This window comes from Sminthopsis crassicaudata, chromosome 2 (assembly GCF_048593235.1).
Source record: "Sminthopsis crassicaudata isolate SCR6 chromosome 2, ASM4859323v1, whole genome shotgun sequence".
In the NCBI taxonomy this organism is placed as follows: Eukaryota; Metazoa; Chordata; class Mammalia; order Dasyuromorphia; family Dasyuridae; genus Sminthopsis; species Sminthopsis crassicaudata.
In genome coordinates, this window is record NC_133618.1 from 534909821 (window position 1) to 534933721 (window position 23901).

The following is a 23901-nucleotide window of genomic DNA, read 5'->3' on the forward strand; positions in this document are numbered from 1 at the left end:
TACAAGTTCAGCTGGGAATCAACAATCCCTGAAGTGATGTTAAAGGGCTAACAATGCTTCCAAGGTCATATTTTATCAAAGAACTAATCTTTTTTTTATAATTAAGATTTTTATTTTCAACACACATGCATAAATGAACTGGGAAAACATTTTACATTCAAAGGTTCTGATAAAGGCCTCATTTCAAATATATACAAAGAATTGACTCAAATTTAAAAGAATTCAAGCCATTCTCCAATTGATAAATAGTCAAAGGATATGAACAAACATTTTCAGATGAAGAAATTGAAACTATTTCTAGTCATATGAAAAGGTGTTCCAAATCACTATTGATCAGAGAAATGCAAATTAAGACAACTCTGAGATACCACTACACACCTGTCAGATTGGCTAAGATGACAGGAAAAGATAATGACAAATGTTGAAGGGGATGTGGGAAAACTGGGACACTGACACATTGTTGGTGGAGTTGTGAATGGATTCAACCATTCTGGAGAGCAGTTTGGAACTCTGCCCAAAGGGCTATAAAACTATGCATACCCTTTGTCCCAGCAGTGTTTCTATTGGGTCTATGTCCCAAAAAGATCTTAAAGGAGGAAAGGGACTCACATGTGCAAAACTGTTTGTGACAGTCCTTTTTGTAGTGGCCAGAAACTGGAAAGTGAGTGGATGCCCATCAATTGGAGAATGGCTGAATAAATTGTGGTATATGAATATTATGGAATATTATTGTCCTGTAAGAAATGACCAGCAGGATGATTTCAGAAAGGCCTGGAGAGATTTACATGAACTGATGCTGAGTGAAGTGAGCAAGACCAGAAAATCATTATACACTTCAACAACAATACTATATGATGATTAATTCTGATAGATGTGACTCTCTTCAACAATGAGATGATTCAAACCAGTTCCAATTATTCAGTGATGAAAAGAGCCATCTACACCCAGAGAGAGGCCTGTGGGAACTGAGTGTGGACCACAACATAGCATTTTCACTCTTTCTGTTGTTTGCTTTCATTTTGTTTTCTTTTTCAGTTTTTTTTTCATTCTTGATACTATTTTTCTTATGCAGCAAGATAAACTGTATAACTATGTATACATATATTGGATTTAACATATATTTAAACATATTTAATATATATTGGACTATCTGCCATGTGGGGGTGGGATGGGTGAAAGGAGAGGAAAATTTGTAATAGAAGGTTTTGCAAGGATTAATGTTGAAAAATTACCTATGCATATGTTTTGTAAATACAGATTTTTAATTAAAACAAAACCAAAAACATACGCATAGATAGTTTCCAACATTCACTCTTATAAAACCTTGTATTCCAATTTTTTTTCCCCTTCTTCTCCCCACCTCCTCTCCTAGATGGCAAGTAATTCAATCCATTAAGTGCACAATTTTTCTATATATGTTTCTCTAATTATCATGTTGCACAAGAAAAATCAGATCAAAAAGGAAAAAAAATTGAGAAAGAAAACAAAATGTAAGCAAACAACAATAACAAAAATGAAAATACTATTTTGTGATCCACATTCAGGCCCCACAAATCCTCTCTCTCTGGGTGCAGATGGCTTTCTTTATCATAAGTCCATTGGAACTGGCCTGAATCACCTCGTTGTTGGAAAGAACTATATCCATCAGAATTGATCATCGTATAATCTTGTTGCTGTATACAATGTTCTCTTGGTTCTACTCAATTTACTTCGCATTAGTTCATATAAAAACCTCTAGGCTTTTCTGAAATCATTCTGCTGATCATTTCTTATAGAACAATAATATTCCTTGACATTCATATACCATAACTTATTCAGCCATTCCCAACTGATGGACATCCACTAATTTTCCAGTTCTTTGCCACAACAAAAACATCTGAAGAGCTAACTTTTTGGAGGGAGATGTCTTATTATTGAAAGGAGATAAGGATGAATGTGCACTGGGTTTAGACAAAAATCATCCCAGTTTTCTCCTATTTAATCTTCAAGAGTTTGCCCAGACTCTGTGACTAACTGTATCAACAAGCTCACTTCTCTCATAATGGATTGTAGAGAAAGGAAGCAGAGCAACATTTATGCTTGCCATGGCTTCCTTCATTAAGGAAACACAAGGGAGATTCAGGAGGTATTTCCCAGGCTTCTTTCGGCACACATTCTCTCTATACAAAAGACATAGAAATATAGAATCTGACATTTGGAGGTCATCCAGACCAGCCCACATGATTCAGGAATCCCCTTTGCAACACTCTTTACAGGTAATCAGTTAGTTTCTTCTTTAATATTTCCAGTGAAAGGAAACTTACTACCCAAGAGACAATTTGTCCCATTTTTGGACAACTTTAATTATTAGAAAATTCTTTATGTTTTCAGTTTTCATCTTTATTTCTTTGTTTTATTTTCTGGAACTAGATAGAATAGGTCAAAATTGTCTTTCATGTGACATTCTTTAGCTATTTACAAATAATTGCCACATCATCCTTAAGTTTTCACTTCTCAGGTTTAAACATCTCTACTCCTGCCTACCATTCTCTATGTGATATGGCTTCATATCCCTTCACTGTTGTGGTCATATACTGATTTGTCTAGAAATGTGGTTACCAGAAATGACGACACTTCAGGTATGTTCTGACAGTCCTAGTGTAGAGCAGGGTAGTTACTTCCCTTCTCTGGAAACTATGGTACTATTTATAAAAATCATTTATATTTACATAGCATTTTCAGGTTTGCAAAATGCTATCTTCACAATCCTATAAGATGCATATTGCAAGCATTATTTCTTTGTCTTTTTTTTTTGGAGGGGGGTTTGGAGTTTTTTTTTTTACACTAATGAGGAAGCTGAGGATCAGCAAGGTCAAGTTTTAAATGTTGAATCAAGGTTTTAACATAAGGCTTTTCTGGTTCTTACCTCAGTAAGAGGTAATTATTTTTTCCTTCCTCCCACCCCTCCCCTGGATGGCAGGAGGTCCAATACATGTTAAATATATTAAAATATGTGTTAAATTCAACATATATATGTATATATGCAGTTATCTTGCTGTACAAGAAAAATCGGATCAAGAACGAAAAAAAAAAAAAACTGGGAAAGAAAACAAAATGCAAGCCAACATGAACAGAAAGAATGAAAATGATATGTTGTACTCCACACTCAGTTCCCACAGGCCTCTCTTTCTGAGTGTAGATGGCTCTTTTCATCACTGAATAATTGGAATTGGTTTGAATCATCTCATTGTTGAAGAGAGCCACGTCCATCAGAACTGATCATGGTATAATCTTCTTGTTGCTGTGTAAAATGATTTCTTGATTCTACTCACTTCACTCAGCATCAGTTCATGTAAATCTCTCCAGGCCTTTCTGAAATCATCCTGCTGGTCATTTCTTACAGAACAATAATATTCCATAACATTCACATACCACAATTTGTTCAGCCATTCTCCAATTGAGGGGCATCCACTTAGTTTCCAGTTTCTTGCCACTACAAAAATATTTTTTGCACATGATAAGTGGTCAAAATTATGAACAGTTTTCAAAAGAAAATTTAAGATCTCTTTGTGATACAGGCCTGGTAGAAACACTGCTGGGTCAAAGGGTATGCACCATTTGATAACTTTTTGAGCACAGTTCCAAATCACTCTCCAGAATGGTTGGGTCCATTCACAGTTCCACCAACAATGTATCAGTGTCCTAATTCCTCAGTATGCTTCCTGTAGCTTCTAAAATAAGTTTTCTTGATTGGGATTTACTGGAAGATCAATATAAAACAATAATGTAATGTGTTTTTTCTGTTTGGTTTGTCACCTGCCCTGACCTTATGTAATAGGTTTTTTTTGTTGTTGTTGTTGTTTTAACCTAACATAAAATTAATCATCAAAGTTGTTTCTGTTGAATTTAGTATTGTCACATCTGTCCAAGGAAAGCTCACTCCCAAAACATCAGAAAGACTGCTTTCTTTACTTTTTTTTAACAGATTTATATGTCATCATTCACTTAGCTATTTTTATAATAGCTTTTTATTTTTCAAAATACATGCAATACAAAGATAATTTTCAAAATCCTCCTTTACAAAACCTCGTGTTCCAATTTTTTCTCCCTCCCTCTTCACTTCTCTCCTCCCCTAGACCACAAGAAATCCAGTATAGGTTACACATGTGTAATTCTTCTAAACATATTTATATGGACCACTTTTGGCAAACTTATAGGAGTATGTGAATAAGAGTTCCACAAGTTGAGCAGACATTGTTGGCAGGCATATTCACACTGATGTGACCACAGACACATTGAAATGTTATGAACATTTAGATTTAACTAATTGGTCTAACCTTTTAGAAATCTTTATTCTGTCATCTGATATTATATTTACTCTCAGTTTCAGATTTGTGTTAGTCAGAAATTTGAAGAACATATCTTTTGCGTCTTTCAATTCACTGATAAAAATTTTCAACAGCGCAAATAACAGAGTTCTGAGACCTTCACTAGGGACTATACCTCAAATTAATTTACTTCAATATTTATATGGATCTGTGATCTCATTGCTATTAGTACTTCCTCTAAAGTTGCAGATCACCACCTGTCTCTAGGTCTTTTCATCCTCTATAATCTTTATCCATGCCCTTCAAAAAAACCTTACTTCAGGATCATCTTAGCATCCCCTATATCATCTCTTGATCATGTGTGGATATTAGTGAGTTTATGACTGGCTCACCTCCTTTTCAAGTCATGTATATCTCTAACAATATTTTTACATATTATTTATATATATATATTTGTTTGTTGGTAATATACTATAACCCACAATGCTTTTTTCTGTTATCCATATATATATATATATATATTTGTTTGTTGGTAATATACTATAACCCACAATGCTTTTTTCTGTTATCCATTAGGTGACCTGAAATTGTAAGTCTTTTGAAATTGTGATATAAATCTGATACACAAATCTACATCACTGGAAGAATTCTCCAATATTCCAATGCATCTATATTCTCATATAGTATTCTTTCCAATAATGCAGACTATATACTGTACTTGCTTATCCCTTTTCTTTTTGTTGTTTTTCTCAAACTCTTATTAAAATTTTTTTTTTTTTTAATAAAGGAAGGCTTCTTAAGTATGTCAAGAAAGATGGGAATGTGTCTTATCTAAATTAGCTAAAGGTTGTTCACCCAACATGCTGCTGGTATTTCTCTTGATTTACTGATATTTCATGAAACATGAAGACTAGCCCATGTTTTTCTACTCCTAAAGATTTTTTATTGATTACTTCTTTTTGTTTTTACGTCATAGTCATTCCTGAATACATCCCTTACCTACTGAGGAAGTTTTTCCTTGTAACAAAGATTTAAAAAGAAAAAAAAGGGAGTTCAGCAAAATCCACAAATATATCAACAAAGAGAAAAGGGATAAGCAAGTACAGCATATATTCTGCATTATTGGAAAGAATACTATATGAGAATATAGATGCATTCCATACCGATAGTCTCCCACCTCTGCAACAACACCTGTCTGGAGACAAGCTTGGTTAATATAATTATATAGTCTTTGTTAGTTTGTTGGTCATGAGGTGAATCTCAGAGTTCTTTTACATTGCATTCCTCTTATTATAGGTAATAGGGAATGATCTTTCATATGGTTAAGAATTTTCTAATTTTCTTTTGAAAACTGTTCATAATTTTGACCACTTATCAATTGGAGATTTTTTCTTTGCTCTTACATATTTATGTGAATTTATTTATTATCTTGGATATCAGATTTTTTTTTTTTTTTGGAAGCAAACAGGCTGAAGCGATTTGCCCAGGGTCACATAGTATCTGAGGTTAGATTTGAACTCAGTTCCTCCTGACTCCAGAGCCAGTGCTTTATATACTGAACTTCCTTGCTGCCCCACATCAGATCTTTACCAGAGATATTTGGTGACGATGCTTTTTCCCATTCAACAGTTTCCCTTCTTATCCTCACTGCATTGATTTTGTTTATGTAAAAGTCTTTTGATTCATGTGCTTGAAATAGTCTATTTTCTCTTTTATAAAGATCATTTGTCTGCCCTATTTTGGCAAAGAATTGTTGTTACTTATTCTTGCTACATGACGAGCTCATCATTTTTTCCAGTTATAGATTTCTTTGCTGCCATCCTGTACACCACTTATCCTGCATAATTCCTCATTTGTAATGAGTTTCAGCCTATTCATTCCAATCACATGACTCCCCATTACCCTTTAGGTGATGCTCAGCTTGAATTCTTCAGAGACTGCAGTGCTCCATGATTCACAGATATATAGCATCACTAGAAGAATATTGATTTTAAAAAGACAGGATTCTGTTCAGGGAGAAGATTGGGGTCTTCAAAAAATGTGCAGTTTTCCCATAGTCAGTCCAAGCCTCTCGACATTTCCTATTTGATTCTGGGCCTACCTCATGGACCACTTTCAGTGTCAGTCCAAGATGAATGAAATCTTCAAGTTATCCTTCCAATTACACATTATGGCCTAAACCAAAGGTATTAAAAACCCAGCTGATTTCAGCACAAACCAAATTAATATGTAAAATGAGGAATATTTAGCAAAATAATGTGTGGTTTTCTAAGTCACTATATAATCCTCAAGGGTCCTTATATATGGTTTAGTGGACCTGCTTCAATTTTGGATTTGGATTTGACCCAAGTGGTTGAAATAATAAACATTTTAAATACAATTGATTTTTCTTCTGTGGATTCTTAAGCCAAACCCTCTCAGATTATTATGGATCTTATTTAGGAAGCTCTCTGCAATGTTCCAGAGCTTTGTGCAATCAGCACAATGTCATCTGCAAACAGGAGCATCTGGAGGGAATCCCTCTTCTAGTTGGACATGGTCCACGACAGTGGCAAACACCTTTAATGAGCATATGTCTCCCTGTTTTATGCTTCACTTGATATTAATAATCAGATGATAGTTGTACAAATTTATCTCTGTTGTTCTATCTTTCAAGGAATTCAATGTTTAATAAAGGGCCTTGAACATAGTAAGCGCTTAATAGGTGCTCCTTGAATGGATGACTGAGTCTTGGATGATTTTGATGTGGACATTGTGAGCACATTGTTGGGAAGGAGACTTTGTTCTGCAGGATCAAATGCTTTTTTTAATAGTCAGCAAACAATAAGCACAATGGGAGCTTGCATTCTACATTTCTTTCAGTGAATTGTGTAACTCTTAAAATGTGGTATGTTATCGAATATCATTTCAAAAGCCTATATATTCCCTTCTCAAACCTTTGTCAAATATATCTTTGATTGGTGTATAGATTACTCCTATAAAGATTTTGTAGAGGTAAAATAGCAGATATATGTAAATCAATACTTTTAAGATATAGTCTTGGCTTATTTTGGTAAAAAAAAAAATAATAAGGTCTATTATTTTCCCTCCTGTATATTGGTATCCACTCCCTTTTAAGTTGGACAGCTAGGTATCACAGTGGATAGAACATTGGGTTTAGAATAAAGAAGGCTTCTCTTCATGAATTCAAATCTGGCCTCAAATATTTATTGGATGCATAATCCTGGCCCAGTCACCTAATTCTGTTTATCTCAATTTCCTCATCTGTAAAATGGACCAAAGAAGGAAATGGCAAACCACCCTAGTGTCTTTGTCCAGAAAACCTCAAATGGGATCATGAAGAATTGCACACAACTGAAAAATGACTGAATAATTACAACCCTTTTAAAGTTATTTGAAGAATTGATTTATCAATATTCTCTAAATTGTATTGCCTTCAGAATGATCTCTCATGGATATATTTACTGTAATTCAGTTATTCTTTCTAAGTTTGTTTTCTTTAGGGTCATTTCTATTTCATCATGAAGCAGGTAAAGGACTGTGAAATTAATGTCCAAATGTGGCAGCTCATGTCATTAAAAGGGAAAAAAGATTTTAAAAGAAATTTTAATACATCATTTCCATTTTTGGTCTATTTATTGTTTTTCTCGTTTCATCCCTAAATGTCTTCTAGTTTGAGGCAGTTCAGTTAAGTCACTTGCTAAGATTTCTTCAAACTTGCTTTCTCCTCTACTGTTTCATGCTATTTTATGAGAAGATATTGATTATCATTTCGTACTCTCTCCTTCATAAGATTTTATAAACACCTTTGCTACCATATCTCTCATTGAGAAGATCAAGTTTTTTTTTAATTACTATGCTTTTTTTAGTCTCCTTGTTTTCATTATTGATTTATATTGAATAAATTTCCTTAGGAAGCATTGTTTTGTGCTGATTTCTGTTCCCTTCTCCATCTCCCATTTTTCAGTATCAATATTTTATTTAAATAGAGCAAATTCATCCTCCAGGTTAGCACTGATTCATTAATCATCTTCAATCTTTGAATATGATCTTCAATTAGCTATGATGAATTTACATTCCCACCCCATTTTTCACCTTGTCCAGAAGAATATCACTACTGTCAAAATGTCTTTCTGAACTCTAGTTATGCTATGTCTATGACATTCCTTGAATCTGTTTGATTAAAAATCCTATCAAAATGAAAATGAGGTTACTTTGCTATTAACTGTTCTTAGTGAAACTGTTCTGGCTCTAAATAATCATGGCTTATATTTTTAAGTGCTCACAAAGCATCTATTTAATTATTCATTCCAAAATTTCATTGTAGCTTCAGGACCCAGAATATTTCAGAACTTTCTAAATGAGATCCATAATGACTTGAAAGAGTTCAACCTAATTATCCGCATAGGAAAAAAAAAAACCAGATGAAAAATGTCTATTGTCTAGAGCTCTAGATTATGATATACAGTTGGATGGACAACTCATAAAACTGGTATATGTATGTATGTACAAACATATATACATACATGCATGCAGACATATATATATATATATATATATATATATATATATATATATATATATATGTACAGATACATATATACACCCCCTCCATATATATCACCAGAGAACTATAGAGAAGACCTAGCAAACAGTGAGAAGGAGAATATGGGGTAGATTGCCTCTGGAAGCTGCTTAGTTCTTTAAATGACCCCAAACTTCCCCTGAAACAAAGACCCATCTTTTTCTTTTTAAAAAAGTAATAGTCTTTTGGTGATACTGTGTGGCTGAGAGAAATAGAACACCCCTGTCATTGATAAATTAAAGCTGAGGATCACATAAAGGGCAATTGAGAGATTCATGGTGGGTGAGTCAGCTACATCACAGAGAAAAAACAAAGTTAAGGATATCATCAGGGAGATGTATGAAAGAAAAAGAACATGGGACATTCACCAGCAAAAAAAAATAAATAAATAAAAGCTATAGTATCTATGTAATGTCAAGAGTTGTAGAGAAAGTTTCTTAGCCCATTGTGTGGAGGATTTACGGGAGGATTTGGACAAAAGTTGCACAGAATGAAAAAGCACGGATGAATTATGATTTGCATCACCGGTGGATGCATCAATGAGGACAGAGACCCATTAAGATAAAAGTACCAATGATCATTGATTTATCATTGCCAGAATTTGCTTTTTTCGTATTTCTTAAAAATTTGGACATTTTGCAGGTGCATAAAATTACAGAATTCTAGCATTGACTTCAGGGGCAACCCTTACCTGAATAACCTGAATAATAACTCTTTCTATAATTACAAGAATACAAGGCAAAATTCAATTAGATTTACCCACTTTTCAGTAACCTTTTCCCTGGGGTCTTCCCTTTTGCTGGGTGGTTTGTCCTCCATGGAAGTTGGAGCAAGACTTAATCTATTTAGCAAATAGACACACAGGAGGTAAAAGGGAATGAAAGAAATCCATTTACCTAAGGAGAGCAACCCACTTCATTTCACCTCGCACTGATTTTGAGATAATTGTTCTTATTTCCCTGAATGCCAGGTTCGCTGACCTTTACCGCACTGCACATTAGAAGTGGATGCTTCAGAAGGAAGCCACCAACCTTGGACACTATTGTGAAATCATCTGATATAACAGCTCTCGGGTACTGAACTTGGGAAGAGATGAACGGCGGCTGTTCTCAGGAGCCCAGTGGCAAGGGAGAAGCCAAGGGGATGATGCTTTTTCTTCATCCTGTTAGATTGCCTTTCTTCCCAGTGCCACGGCATCATCATAGGGACATTTCAACATCTACTTCCTGCCGCTGATCTAGGTTATCCGGCTTTTCCCTCCCAGCTAACCTCACCATGGAAACATGAATGTTCCCTCTGGGCTCACTTTCCCTCAGCCAATATTCCATTTACTAAAGTAGCAAATGCAGATTTCAGTGGTTTCTAACATTTTCTGCCTCCCCCCTCTCCCCCCCTCCCCCCCTTCTCACTACATAACACACACACACACACACACACACACACACACACACACACACAATTTCTTTTCAGACCTTATCTTCCAGTGTGTCACCTATTTTTGAATCACTTTATCTGTGACCCTGAAAGCCAAAAATTGATACCCCCCATCACTGTACAACATTCCCAATATGTTTCTCACCATTAAGACACTTGCATCTGTTTACTACCTGTAACTAAACTTAGCTTTTTTTTTTTTTTTTCTTGACTGAGGCAATTAGGATTAAGTGACTTGCCCAGGGTCACACAGCTAGGAAGTGTTAAGTGTCTGAGAGCAGATTTGAACTCGGGTCCTCCTGAATTCAGGGCTGGTGCTCTATCCACTGCACCACCCAGCTGCCCTTTAAACTTAGCTTTAATAACCCAATTCACAAATCCTCCTAGAAGATACTTTTTTTTTTTTTTTTCTTGAATCATGGCTTATATCTTCATCATACTGCTGTGCTCATCCTCCCTGCTATTATATTGGTAACTGATCAATATGTGGAGAATCTGGAAGCTATACAAGCTATATTGAAATTTGGGGCAAATGAATAAATGAGATAATGCACGAATATTTTATTAAGTGCTTTCTATTTGCACAGTGGATAGGGTATCAGTCTTGGAATCAGAAGGGCCTGAGTTTAGATCTGGCCCAGGTCACTTGTTAGCTAAATGGCTCAGGGCAAGTCACTTAACCCTGTTTGCCTCAGTTTTCTCATCTGTCACATGAGCAGGGGAAGAAAACGACAGATCATTTCAGTGTTTTTGCCAAGAACATCCCAAATGCAGTCATGAAGAGCTGGGTACAAATGAAATAGCTCAACAAGCAAAGTGTGCAAAGCACTGTGTTGGAGATACGAAGAGCATAGACAATTCTTGCTCTCAAAAAGGCAAGTTCATACCTGGAAATGTTCCTGCCCAAAGCATACTCTTCTTTGGGGTGGTAAGTGGTTGGGAAGAATTTGTGTTGATGGAGGTTATAGATTCTCAATGAAAGTGTAGGATTATTTACTATTTGGTTAATGGGAAAAGTATATGAACCTTAAGATTGAACATTAGAGTCAGTCTAGAACATGGTACGTTTTCCAGGCAGAAAACAGGAGGCTTTCTGGGTGGGGGATGATCCTTAGTAAAAGGAGAGAGCCAAGGGGGAGGGATGATGACCATGGTCCAAGGCAGGGCCACAGAGCGTGTGCAGAGCCAGAACAAAGCTCATTTGAGTCCCTAGACTTTTGAGCGAGCAGCTCTTGCAAGACTGCCATGCAAACATGCTGAACAAACAATAAGTGCCCTGGATGAGCCAGCTCTTTAGAGAACCAGTCCCTCCTGATTTCTGAATCCTTTAGGTTGTTGGACTCTCACCTCATTCTAGGGTTTATGACTTCTGGATTATTGCCTCCTGCAACCTTACACCTCAATCCCAGTTCTTCCCTGGATTGGCCGACTTCCTCAATATGACTCCAACTTCAGGACAGACCTTGCCCAATGTTAAGACTCAGCACCCTCCTCCATCCAAAGAAGTGGTTGAGTTTGAACCTACAACCTCTACACCATGCTGAGAACAAGGGACTGGCAGGCTTACTTCTGATTCTGCTGATTCTTTCTCCACGTGGATGCTACAGAACCATCACTTTTGGTTTCTTTTTAGGTTTTTAACTAGAGACTACCAAAAAATAATGAGAAGGTGCAAAAGGTGCAAAAATCCAATGTCATTTTTTTTTTAATGGTCTACTCAGAACTTCCCTGTAATACAGTGTATTTGAATTTTAATTCCACAAAAACTTAGAAGTACTTGCTCTTTTTTTCATGTTCTTTCCACTTTCTTACAGTCACAGAAATCTGGCTCTCTCCAGAAGACATCACATCCCTGGTCATCCTCTCCAATACTGTAAATACCTTCTTTCATGAGATCAAGGCCCTTTCACATCTTGGATGCTTCCCTCTGAACATTCTCCAGCTTATTAATATCCTTAAGCTCATATGCCAAAATTGAATATTCTATATAAGATCTGATGAGAAAAAAATGCAATGACATTTTCACCTCCCCATTTACTAGAAGGTATGCCTATCTTAATGCACCCCAATATCACATTAACTTTTTGGGCTGCCATGTCACACTGCTAACTTATATTGAGCTTACAATCCACTAAGACCTCCAGATTTTTTAAAAAAAATTTAATTAATTTTAAATTTATGGAATAAAACAAGCATTTTCATAAAATAGTATGATTTAAAAAAAGATGATTGTACATGAAACTGTAAATCTGTTATGTATAACTTGCTATGTCTTTTAAATATATATATATAATAAAGCTATCGTATACATTAATTTTTTTCTTTCCTTTCTTTCTTTCCCTAGAGATGCCTACCATTAGACACTAATATGTGTGTAGACGTAAAATCATTGTATACATATTTGTATTTATTAGTTGTTTCTCTTGATGCAGAAAGTGTCTTCCTTCATTTGTCCTTTAGTTCATTTGGGCATTTATAATAGTCAAAATGGCTTATCTGCTCAAAGTTCTTCTTAAAAGAATACTGCTGTTACTGTATACAACATTCTCTTGGTTCTGCTCATTTCATTTTTCATTACTTTATGCAAATCTTTCCAGGGTTTTTTTGTTTGTTTGTTTGTTTTTTGAGAGCATCCTACTCATCATTTCTTATAGCACAATAGTATTCTATCACAATCATATACCACAACTTGTTCAGCAATTAACTTCTGCAATTTCCATCTCCTTTCATAACTGCCAATTATCCGTCTCCTCTTCTTTATATATTTATCTTTAAAAATTTTTGACATGATAGCTAACCTTTTAAACTTTACATTACTAATATAGGGAAGCAGCAGGGTACTTTTATGAGAAGTAATGTGGCATACTAAATAGAGAGTTGGCCCAAGAAAGACGTGGATTTAAGTCTCACCTTGAATATATATTGTCTGTGTGACTCTAGGCAAGTCATTTAACTCTCAGTAATTTTATTGTTTGCCCTTTGTTCTTGAAGAGGACCTTGATATCAGGGAGGTGATTCCATGACTTGCAAGGGAATTGGATTTAAGTGAAGGTGGGCTGTTCAAAGACCCAAAGCCAACTGGGTCTAGGGGAAATATATAGATCAGGATGACTAGAGATGACCCTAGATGCAGTGGGAACCTTAGCCTTTTTAAGCTAAGGTCTTTAATAGGAATCATTTTGATTGAGAAAACATCAATTCAGTAATTAAGCCAAGGTAAGTATTGAGGCAAAGAATGGTCTCTTTTAGTAAAAAACAAGTAAACAAAAAACCTGTATTGGCTAAAACAGCCACAATTTCTATTTACATTCACTTCTCTGATTCAGTCAGAGCTCAGTGACCAAGTGGGACTTGATGTGCGACTTATGCCTTGTCTCTAAACTCTCAAAATCTCAATAATCTAGGTAACACTTTAAGACCATAAATTGCATTGAAGACCCTGCCTTTCGTTGGTAAAATGAGTTGCCATGTTTGTACATTCTGTAATAAAACATTATTATCTCCAATCTCACTTATACCATCCCAGTCTGGGACCTTGTTGCCTCTCACAGAAATAACTGTAGTCAATTATTACCCAGCCTCTTTTCCCTCCTTTATCTGTCCTATTGTAATTTATGGTGATTATGAAAGTGCTGTGAGAGCTTTTCAGCCAAACTGTCTCTTTCACTTTCTTTTTCTCTTCTTGTGGGGACTGACTTTTGAGTTGGAAGTTGCAGCCAATGTAGTCTAAGTTACCTCTCTCTACCTCAGTCTGTAAAAGTGGAGATAGTAGCGTCTGCTTCCCAAGGTGGCTGTGAGGATAAAATGAGATAGTATTTCTAAAGTGCTTTGCAAACTTTAAAGCACTATATAAAAGCTAGTAAAGGTAGTAGTATTAATATAGAAGTAGTAGTAACCTTTTTTTCTGCTATTGCTTCATACTTACATCTTTTCCCTAATTCAGTTAATTTCCTTATTAACACAAAATGATTTTCAAACAGATGAATCTAAAAGAAGAAAAATGTTAGGGGTAGGGTATGAGTCAAGAATAAACTAGAATCTAGGAAAAAAGGAATATAGTCCTGGGAAGATAGTAGTCTAAAACCCTGTATTATGCCTAATGAATGAATAGTAACAAAAAGATTTTATTAAATGTTTGCTATGCACTGAGCATTGTGCTAAAGAGAGGGAATCCCTATTCAAAAACAAGATAAATTATATTCTAATAAGGGAAAATAATCTATATAGGATAGTGTTGGTCAGAAAGGGGTGTTTTAATTGAGGTAATCACAGGAACAAAAACCAGGGTCAGTCCTACCAAGCTGTACAGAGTTTGAATATCGGCCTAGCAACATTGTTAGAGGTTAAGATTGTCTAGGTGGTTAGACTCTTACCAGAGGTTTGGTCAAAAGGTCTTTCCTGCTGTGGCAACTCAGGGAGACAGCCTGCTAATAGTGTAGAGGAATGATAGTCTCTCAGGGATGGTATACAATCAATGATGGAATCATGGATACTTGAAATCTGGGAAGAAAAAACCTTACAACTGAATATTTACAAACACTTTCCTCACAACAGCCCTGTGAAATTGATCCTGCATGCATTTTTGCCTTAATTTTGTCTAGTAGGATGTGAAGTTCTGGTAAGATAAGAGGCCGGCTTATGGTCACACAGCTAATAGGCGTCAAAATGCCAAGATTTGAATCCATTGTCAGAGCTCAAGCAATGATTAAGTGGGGCTTGACTGGAGACATATGCCTTGCCTTAAACCCTGAAAATCTCAATATCCTAGGTAACTCTTGAAGATCCTGCCCTTTGTTGGTAGAATGAGTTTCTTCATTTAAGAACTACTTATTCCCCATCCTGATTTCCCTGTAAACAAGAGAGAAAAACACGCAGGCACCCAATCTCTCATCTAGAAACAAAAGCCCAGCCTCATTAAATGTGTGGCCCTTGCTCCCTGGGTTTCAAAGATTTGCTTGACTTGGTTGGTTTCCTGTAAAATATGGGCATTTCATATATATATATATATATATATATAGCTGAGGCAATTGGGGTTGTGACTTGCTCAAAGTCACACAACTAGGAAGTGTTAAGTTACTGAGATCAGATTTGAACTCAGGTCCTCCTGACTTCAGCACTGATCCTCTATCCACTGCATCAATTTTAGCTGCCCCTTGGGCATTAAATATTGAGAGAAGCCCCCTAGGTCAGGGGTTCTAGAGCTAGAGTTTATGAAATTTTTAAATAATGTATATTTCAATATAATTGGTTTCCTTTGTAATCCTGTTTAAATTTTATACATTTAAACTTTTTTTGGGGGGGGGTGGAGTGGGGAGGTTTCTGGAAGAATCCTGGATCTCCCCATGTTGCCTATGCTAGATGGAGAGTAGCCACGTATGGGCCTGACTCCACTGGCATCCTAGTGCTCTGAATATTGGTGTCAGCTTCATATCAATCAGCCTTACTGCCGTTCAGAATTCCCAAACACAAATGATCCACCAGCCTCAATCTCCCTGACAGCAGAGATTAGAGACATGTAAAGATCACTCTTCTGAGAAGAGCTCCATGGCCTTTATCAGAGTGCCAAGGGACTCTATGACACAAGAAGGATTGAAGACCTCTGAACTAAAGACTGCTTAGTGTCCTGGCTGGATCTGAAAAGCTAGGCCCTACATGGGGCTTGAAGGATCTCACTTATATTTGTCTAGGGGCAATTGAACCCACCCTACTAGTACTTGGATTCATGATGATTTTCTGATTTGTTCAATATCCGCTAAAACGACCTTACCTAGCTTTCAATGTGGTTTGAGAAAACTCGGAGAAGTCAATATGTTTCCAAAAACACCGAGTTCCAAAGTAAGATGGAGATTAAAGGCAGATAAGCTTAAAAAACCAAGTGTAGGATCACCTCAAGATAAAAAGGAGAGGAGACTCTGTCCCTTCCTTCCATATCCCTAAGGGCTAAACAACAGAGAAGTCTCTCCAAACTAAAAATCACAAAAATGATGGGGTCGGGGAGAGAGAGAGACTCGGTGAGGGACTGAAGGCAGTCATTTTCCCTCTGAAGTCAACGGGGCTGTTCCAACCAAGTCAAGCAAATCTTTGAAACCCAGGGGGCAAGGGCCACACATTTAATGAGGCTGGGCTTTTGTTTCTAGATGAGAGATTGGGTGCCTGCGTGTTTTTCTCTCTTGTTTTCTCACACAGCCTTTGGAAGAGAAACGACTTCTTTTGGAAGGCTGCATAATTAAAGTTTTAAAATAGGACCTGACAAGTCAGAGTTTCCATGAGCAGGAGGAGGGACATTCGAGTGATGGGCTCACTGTTCTTTCCAGCCTGCTTGCTCAAGTTTGTTTGTCATGCACTCTCCCCAGGAGCGGAGCAGAACTGCTTCAGATAACATCAGATAACATCCTGGCCTGGATCTGTACATGCCTGCACAGAACAATAAAGACTTGAGATTTTTCCCATGTTGCTGCCCCCCCCTGCCCCCGCCTCCATTCCTTTTCCTATTCAAACCTACTCATCCTTTAAGGCCCGGCTCAACTCTCACCTGCTCTGGGAGGCCTTTCCCTCACAGCCAGCCCACAGTCATCTCTCCACTCCCCCAGATAGCTTCCTATCAACGCCACACTGTTGAGCGCACGTGGTCACATAGTGCTCATGGGTTGTGTCATATGTGTGTGAGGGAAGGGAATGATGGTTACGTGTATGTCCTAAATCAGGGGGTTTTAATCTGTGAACCTGTGATAGACAGACACACAGCCACAGACAGATACAGATACACAGACAGATACAGACACATAGATAGACATAGATATTCAGATAGACACCGACAGACAGATAGACACAGACACACAGATAAGTAGATAGACACAGATATTCAGGTAGATAGATAGATACAGATAGATACATAGATATAGACAGACACACAGATAGATACAGACATTCAGATAACACAGATATTCAGATAGATGGACAAACATAGATAACTAGATAGATAGACACAGATACACAGATAGCTAAATAGATACACAGATAGATAGATAACTATTTCAATATAATCAATTTCCTTTAGTGCCAAGAAAAGATTTAGAATTGAGGCAGCTGGGTGGTCCAGTGGATAGGGCACTATCCCTACAGTCAGGAGGGCCTGAGTGCAAATCAGCCTCAGTTACTTGCTAGTGGTGAGATCTGGGCAAATCAACCCAATGTCTAAAATCAATAATAATATAACATAATATAAATAAATATAATAATAAAAATAAATATAATATAATAATATAAATAAATAAATATTTAGAATTCCTGTATTAAATAAATTTCAGATTCTTAAGGTCAGAATCCTGAATTTGTCTTTCTTTTCTATTTCTCCCAACATAGCTGGGCACGTAACAGGCTTTCAGTAAATTCTTGTTAGAATTCCAGCTTTAATACATATGTTTGTGACCAAGGGTAAATCACATAACTTTACCACTTCTCATTTTCCTCATCTCCAAAGTGGCTTAGCTGTGTATATATGCCTTACTAGGGAGTTGCAAGGATTCAGTGAGATGATGTAACATAAATGCTTTTCTAAGCTTTAAAGTACTAAATCAGGTCAGTTATTACACAGGTATACCAAGAAGAGGGGATGTCTTCCCTTCTTACCTAGGGGAGTTGTATCAACCCCTTCTTCCTAGTTGGATTTTACTGAAGAAGACCTGAGCCCAAATGGGGAAATCGGTGTAAGTTTTCCCATAATATCAGAGACTTGTGGGGCATGTGCAAAGAATGGCTTTCACAAAAGAGACGCCAAGGGGAACAGACAGAGTTTGTGCAGCATGGTAGGGATGAGGAGTGCTGGGAGGTTCTGAGCCAAGGTCAGGAGCTATGGGCCAGGAGATTATGGCGGAATATTGGGAAACTGTTGCATCAGTTGAGGGCTGAGGCAGAACATGGGCCAAATACAGGCTCTGGAAGGAAGGAGGGCAAGCCCCAGAGGGAAGAAGCTAAGAGAAGGAGCTCACAGTGCTCTTTAACAATGTCACATTGACACTCATGATCCTGGGACTTCACCTCTCTGTGTTGTGAGGTTGTTTTTGATTGCTTATTTAGTTTTATTTTTGCAGATGACTTGAAACAAGGAGAAAAGGAATGGCACCCACTTGAAGGTAGGAGACGATTCTTATTTCACTAAAGGAAAAAGGATATTAGACATTTAGACATATCTCTGTTTTTTAAATGCGTTTTAAGAACCTGTTTTATATCCTAGGCCTTGTTAACTTGATAATTTCAAGGGATTCCTAATTCCTAATAAAAATTCCTAAAATAGAGCTTGATATGGATCAGATTCAGATATTTTGGGTCAGGGAGATGGCATAATTAAGAGACATTCAAAGACTGACCCCAGTATTGTGAGTCCAGGTAGACTTCTGAACCACAGCGTAGGGAGCATTTTATATTATACAAATAGCCTTTACACGCTTCATTTGAGCTTTACAATACTTTGGTGTGGCAGGTAAATGTAGACATTGCCATACACGTTTGATGGTGAAGAAATCACAGAATCACAGAATCATATTTCTGTAGAAAATTAAGACTAGAGGCTAGCTGAGAGTTCATCTAATCCAGGGAGTGAAGGCCTCTTCTCTTGGAGCCATAGAATTACAGGAAGAGGTCTGCAAATCCATACAAACACTGCCATTTGTCTCTCCAACTCCCACAAAATCTGCAGCGTGATTCAGTAGGATGAATAAGCAAACCTACCTTGTGTTGACTGAATAAGCACTATGGCATATGCCCAAATGTGTGACTGTTTTTTGGAGGCATGCTGATTTTGTGGTTGGATCTTTCAATCTCTATGGCTTCTTCCCCTCTGCCTACAGTCATGCCCAGACTTTCCTCATTCTTGAAAACTTTTCCCTTGACTTTGTCAACCCCTCTAGCAATTATTGTCCTATCTCTTTTTTCCCTTTCACAGCCAAACTCCTAGGAAGAATTGTCTACACTTTCTGCTTCTACTGCCATACTACCCACTCATTTCTCAATTCCCTTTCCATCTGGCTTCCAGCTTCACCACTGGACTGAAAATAGTCTCTTCAAAATCATCAATATTCTCTTAATTGTTAAATCTATCAATCTTTTCTGCAGATTCCTCCTGGATGGAAAAAAAAATCCTTCTACCAGTGCAAGATGGCATCTTCTCTGTACCTTACAGTAGCATGTAACTTAAATAGAAATGGGCCATTAAACCAAAATAAGGATTCCTGAGGGCCCTCTATTGACTTGGAAATTAACATCATTATCATTCTTATTAATTAACAAATTAACATTATCAATATTTTAATGTCTTTTTATTTAAATTGTTTGTACTCTCAAGCTTTGGATACTGCTGACCCTTCTTTTTTGTCAGTCAATAAGCATTTATTAAGCATCTGCTATGTGTGAGGCACGGGCTAAGCACTGAGAATACAAATACAAGTGGTGTTTGCCTTCAAGAGATTTTAGGATCTCTGAAAAATATGAACACTTTGAGGACAAGGTATATTTCATTTTTGTCTCTACATGTCCAAAGTTTAGCTAAAGATGGTTCTGGGGCCTGTGATTTCACTGATACAGATACCTAGAAGTTGCCTAGAGCAATAGCATTAAACTTAAAAAGAAATTTAATCATAGTAAGGATCCCTGAGGGCCCTCTATTGACTTAGAATAACTACAAATTAACATTATGTTTTAATGTATTTTTATTTATTTTGTTAAATATTTCCAAATTTTAATGTGATTTGGGCCAGAGGGTCACTTCTTTGACATCCCTAGCCAAGTCCACTTAGAAGTTAAGAGAAGATCTGATCTCAGATATTCCTGGCTCCTAAAACATTTCCTTATCTACTATACTATTTTGACTTTCAGCACACAGTAGGTGCCTAATAAGTACTTGTTAAATTGAATGGAAATTTTGATTAGTAAAATATAAATCTCTTTAAAATAGTTACCGAATTCAGAGAAACTTTTAGCCCTCTTGCACTTCTACAATCAATAGACACTAATAATAAACATGGGGAGTGAGTGGGAGGAGGTAAGGTGGTCTGTGGAATTGTTTGACATTAAAAAGGAACCCTCCTACTGGAAAAAAAGATGTGAAACTTTGATTTAGTACACTCCTATTTTATAGATAAGAATACTAAAACCTAGTTAGATTAAGTGATTTGTCCAAATTAATTTTATTCTGAATATCCTTGCTGTTAGTCTGGAGCTTTTTATGCTATGTTATGCTTTATTGACTCTTATGATCAACTAATGGTTCTATGCTAACACTCAGTCAGTCTACAAGCATTTATTAATTCCTAACTTTGTGACAAGTACTTTGTTAAGCCCTAGGGATACAGAGAAAAAAATATTTTTTTGTCCTCCAGGCAAACACAATCTAATAGGAGGAATATCTGAATAGGTAACTACAACATTTATCTAGCAAAGAAGGAGGGGAAAAGGGAGTATCTATTAAGAATCTGCTATGTATCCAGCTAAATACTTCACAAATATTATCTCATTTTATCATCACAAAAACCTTAAGAGATAGGTGCTATTTAAAAAAAAAAAAAAAAACACTTTAGAACTCAGAAAACTGAGGTAGATTGAGGTTAAATGGCTTGCCCAGAGTTACACAGAGTTACAGTCTGAGATTGATTTGAACTCTGGTCTTTGTGGCTCGGTTGCCCAAGGTTCTATTCACCATTTAACTGGGGAAAGTCTTTCACAGAAGGTTGCATTTGAAGAGTCTTAAAGGAAGCCAGGGATGTTGAGGCAGAGAAGAGAAGGAAAAGCGTCTGGAATTGGGGAAAGCCCTTATAAAGTTTATGTTTCTGGACTATGGCCTGAATGGATGGGAGTAAAGTGGCCTGGAAAGCTAGGAAGGGGTCAAGCTGTGTAGATCTTTAACTGCCAAATAAAGCTTCTTTAAGCCTGGAGATAATAGGGAGCCACTGTAGTTTATTGAGTGCTAACAAAGTCAGACCCATGCTTTTGGAAGATCTCTTCAGCAGCTGAAGAATGATGGATTCAAATGAGGAATTAACGACTAAACAAAGATGGCAGAGGGCAGACACAGAACCCCTTCATTCTGGTAGGTGGGAGCAGAAGCGAAGGCCTCAGGACGGGCAGATATGAAGTCGGGGGCTTTGGTCTGCTCTTTCCGACGGATGAGTTGTTAAGGTTCACCAGCAAAGGCGGTGACATTCTTTGAGTCTCATGGAAGTTGCTGGAGAAGTTACTGCCAGGTCAAGCCATTTTCAAGGGTCAGCACCATACTAGGAATCAGCGACAGAGCAATCACTGCAGGCTAAGTAATCATGGCCAGGACAAGGTCTAGACCAGAGTGGAGCTGATGGATAAGAAGTAGGCAAACAAATTATTTAAGAGTCAGGATTATATATGTCCAGACTGTACTCTGAATCAACATCCCAGCTGTCTTTCTATCTGTCTTGTTTCTGCCCAGCTTCTTTCCATCTGGAACAGTACCCCTAGAGAAGACTGGCAGAAAAAATGGCCCTAGTCCCTGGGAAGTTAATCCACCCAGCTTTGGAACTCTCACCCTATCTTAATTAGTGAGTGAGAAAGTACAAGTTATAGCTGCTGCCATAATCACACCACCTCTTCCCCCTCTTTCCCCAATTGCTTTTTCTTTCCCTGATCCCCCTCCTCCCAGAAAACCCCCCATAATTGCCATCTCTTGCTCTGAGTTCAAGAACCAAATCAACACTTTCTGTACCTCTAGGCATATATCCATTCTGTCTTATGAATCAACTTGTGACTCCCCAGAAACTCCCTCACTCTTATTTATGTAAGATACTTGAGGGCAGGAACATTTTGCTTTTTTATTTGCATTCCAAGCATTTTGTACAATGCCTGGCAGATAGTAAGTGCAGAATAAATGCTCATTCATTCATTCAAAGGGGCAGTAGGTCCTCAGCAAATGTTGAAATCCAAGAGTCCTTCAACTGTAGAAAGTACATCGTGGTTAAATAATCTCTAACCTTCCTTCCAGCTCTAGCATTCTAGATAAAGAAGGAAAAAACATGGAGAGGCCTCAAGGTTAGGATTAAGGAAAGCTTGATAAAAGAGACAGCCTTCTTTTTTATCCCATAAAGGTTTTTTTTTTTTTTTTTTTTTTTTTTTTTTGTTTTTTGTTTTTTTTTTTGGTTGGTTATGTTTTTGTTTTTTTAATCTCTTCTCTGCTCAAGTGCAAGTCATCTCTAACCAGAATTGGCCTTAGAGGTTTTAGGGGAAGGGATGGTGGTAAACACAGGCAGTTCCTCATAAACTGAAAGGGGAACAGGAAAGTGTCAATACAGTGACCTGAACTGTCAGGCATCAGGTGTCATGAAGAGAGGAAGAGGCGAATATAGGAAGGTCCTGAGGAAACTATTCACACTGGTCAGATCTCAGAGTAAAAATACTGGCTGGGAGTTTGGGGACCTGGGCTATGGTCCCGCCTCTGCCTCTAACTCATTGTATGAGACTGCAGAAATTACTGACTCATGGAGCTGAGAATCTTTGGAGGACGTCCAGCTCGGTCCTTTCGTTTTTTCCATCAAATGATGATATATTAATACTTTCCCTACCTACCTTACTCAAGTTTCATGAAGATCAGTGGGGGCCATCGACAGTCATCTTGACCTATGTCTTGCCACTGGACTCCAGTGAATTTGGAGGGGAGAATGAGACAACTGTTTCACTTAAATCCAATTCATTTGCAAGTCAAGACATCTCCCTCCTGACTCCACTGGTCCTCTTCAAAAACAAAGGATGAGGAACAACAACAAAGATCAATGATCAATTAACAAATAAGGAGTCATTGAGTAATTAATATGTGTAAAGGTAATTTTCCAGGATATAGGAAACACCACAGAAGAACTGGTTTCTGCCATCAGGAAACTTCTTGACTAGCAAAGGAGACAAGGTACCTCTGCCAAAAAAAAATAACAAATATAGGTCAATAGAATACAAGAACTAAAAGAAGACAAAACTAAGAAGAGGGAACTTAATGGAAATAAATGCCAAGTCTTACATTTGTGATTGAAAATATCAGCTGCATGAGTACAAGAGGGGCAAGATATGGTTAGAGAAAAATCCATATGAGAAAGATTTAAGTATCTTTGTTAAATGCAGATTCAGTACCAACAGACCAAAATGTCAATGTATTCTTAGATGGCATTTATAGAAACATAGAAGCCATGACAAAGAAGTCTAGAACAATACATCAAGTCAACAAGTATTTATTAAGCACTTATATGTACTGGGCATTCTGCTAAGCAATGGAGACAAAGAAAGGTAAAGAAAAAAAGGACTTCCCCTCAGGGACCTCACAGTCTCATGAGGATGCCATTGTACTCTATCTTGGTCAAATCATTGCAGAAAGAATTTGATCAGTTCTAGAAGGATGTTGACAAGCTAGAACACATTCAGAATAGTGTCACAAGGATAGTAAAGTTATCTAAAATCATGTCATATGGAGATAGGTTAAAGAAACTAGGCTTAGAAAAAAAGGAGGAAGGGGTACCAAAAGCACATTTCTTGGTCTGTCTTATGGAAGAAGGATTTAATTTGTTCTGCTTGCCC

The 23901-nt window shown here is 37.1% G+C and overlaps 1 long non-coding RNA gene across 1 annotated transcript in view; it reads left to right on the forward strand.

Moving 5' to 3' along the window:
• The window catches only part of LOC141558053 (uncharacterized), a 56936-nt gene extending 44348 nt beyond the window's left edge, over positions 1–12588 (forward strand). The window contains exon 4 of the long non-coding RNA XR_012486941.1: positions 9863–12588. This is a non-coding gene — a long non-coding RNA (uncharacterized LOC141558053). The remainder of the gene's footprint in view (positions 1–9862) is intronic.
• The last annotated feature ends 11313 nt before the right edge of the window (positions 12589–23901 follow it).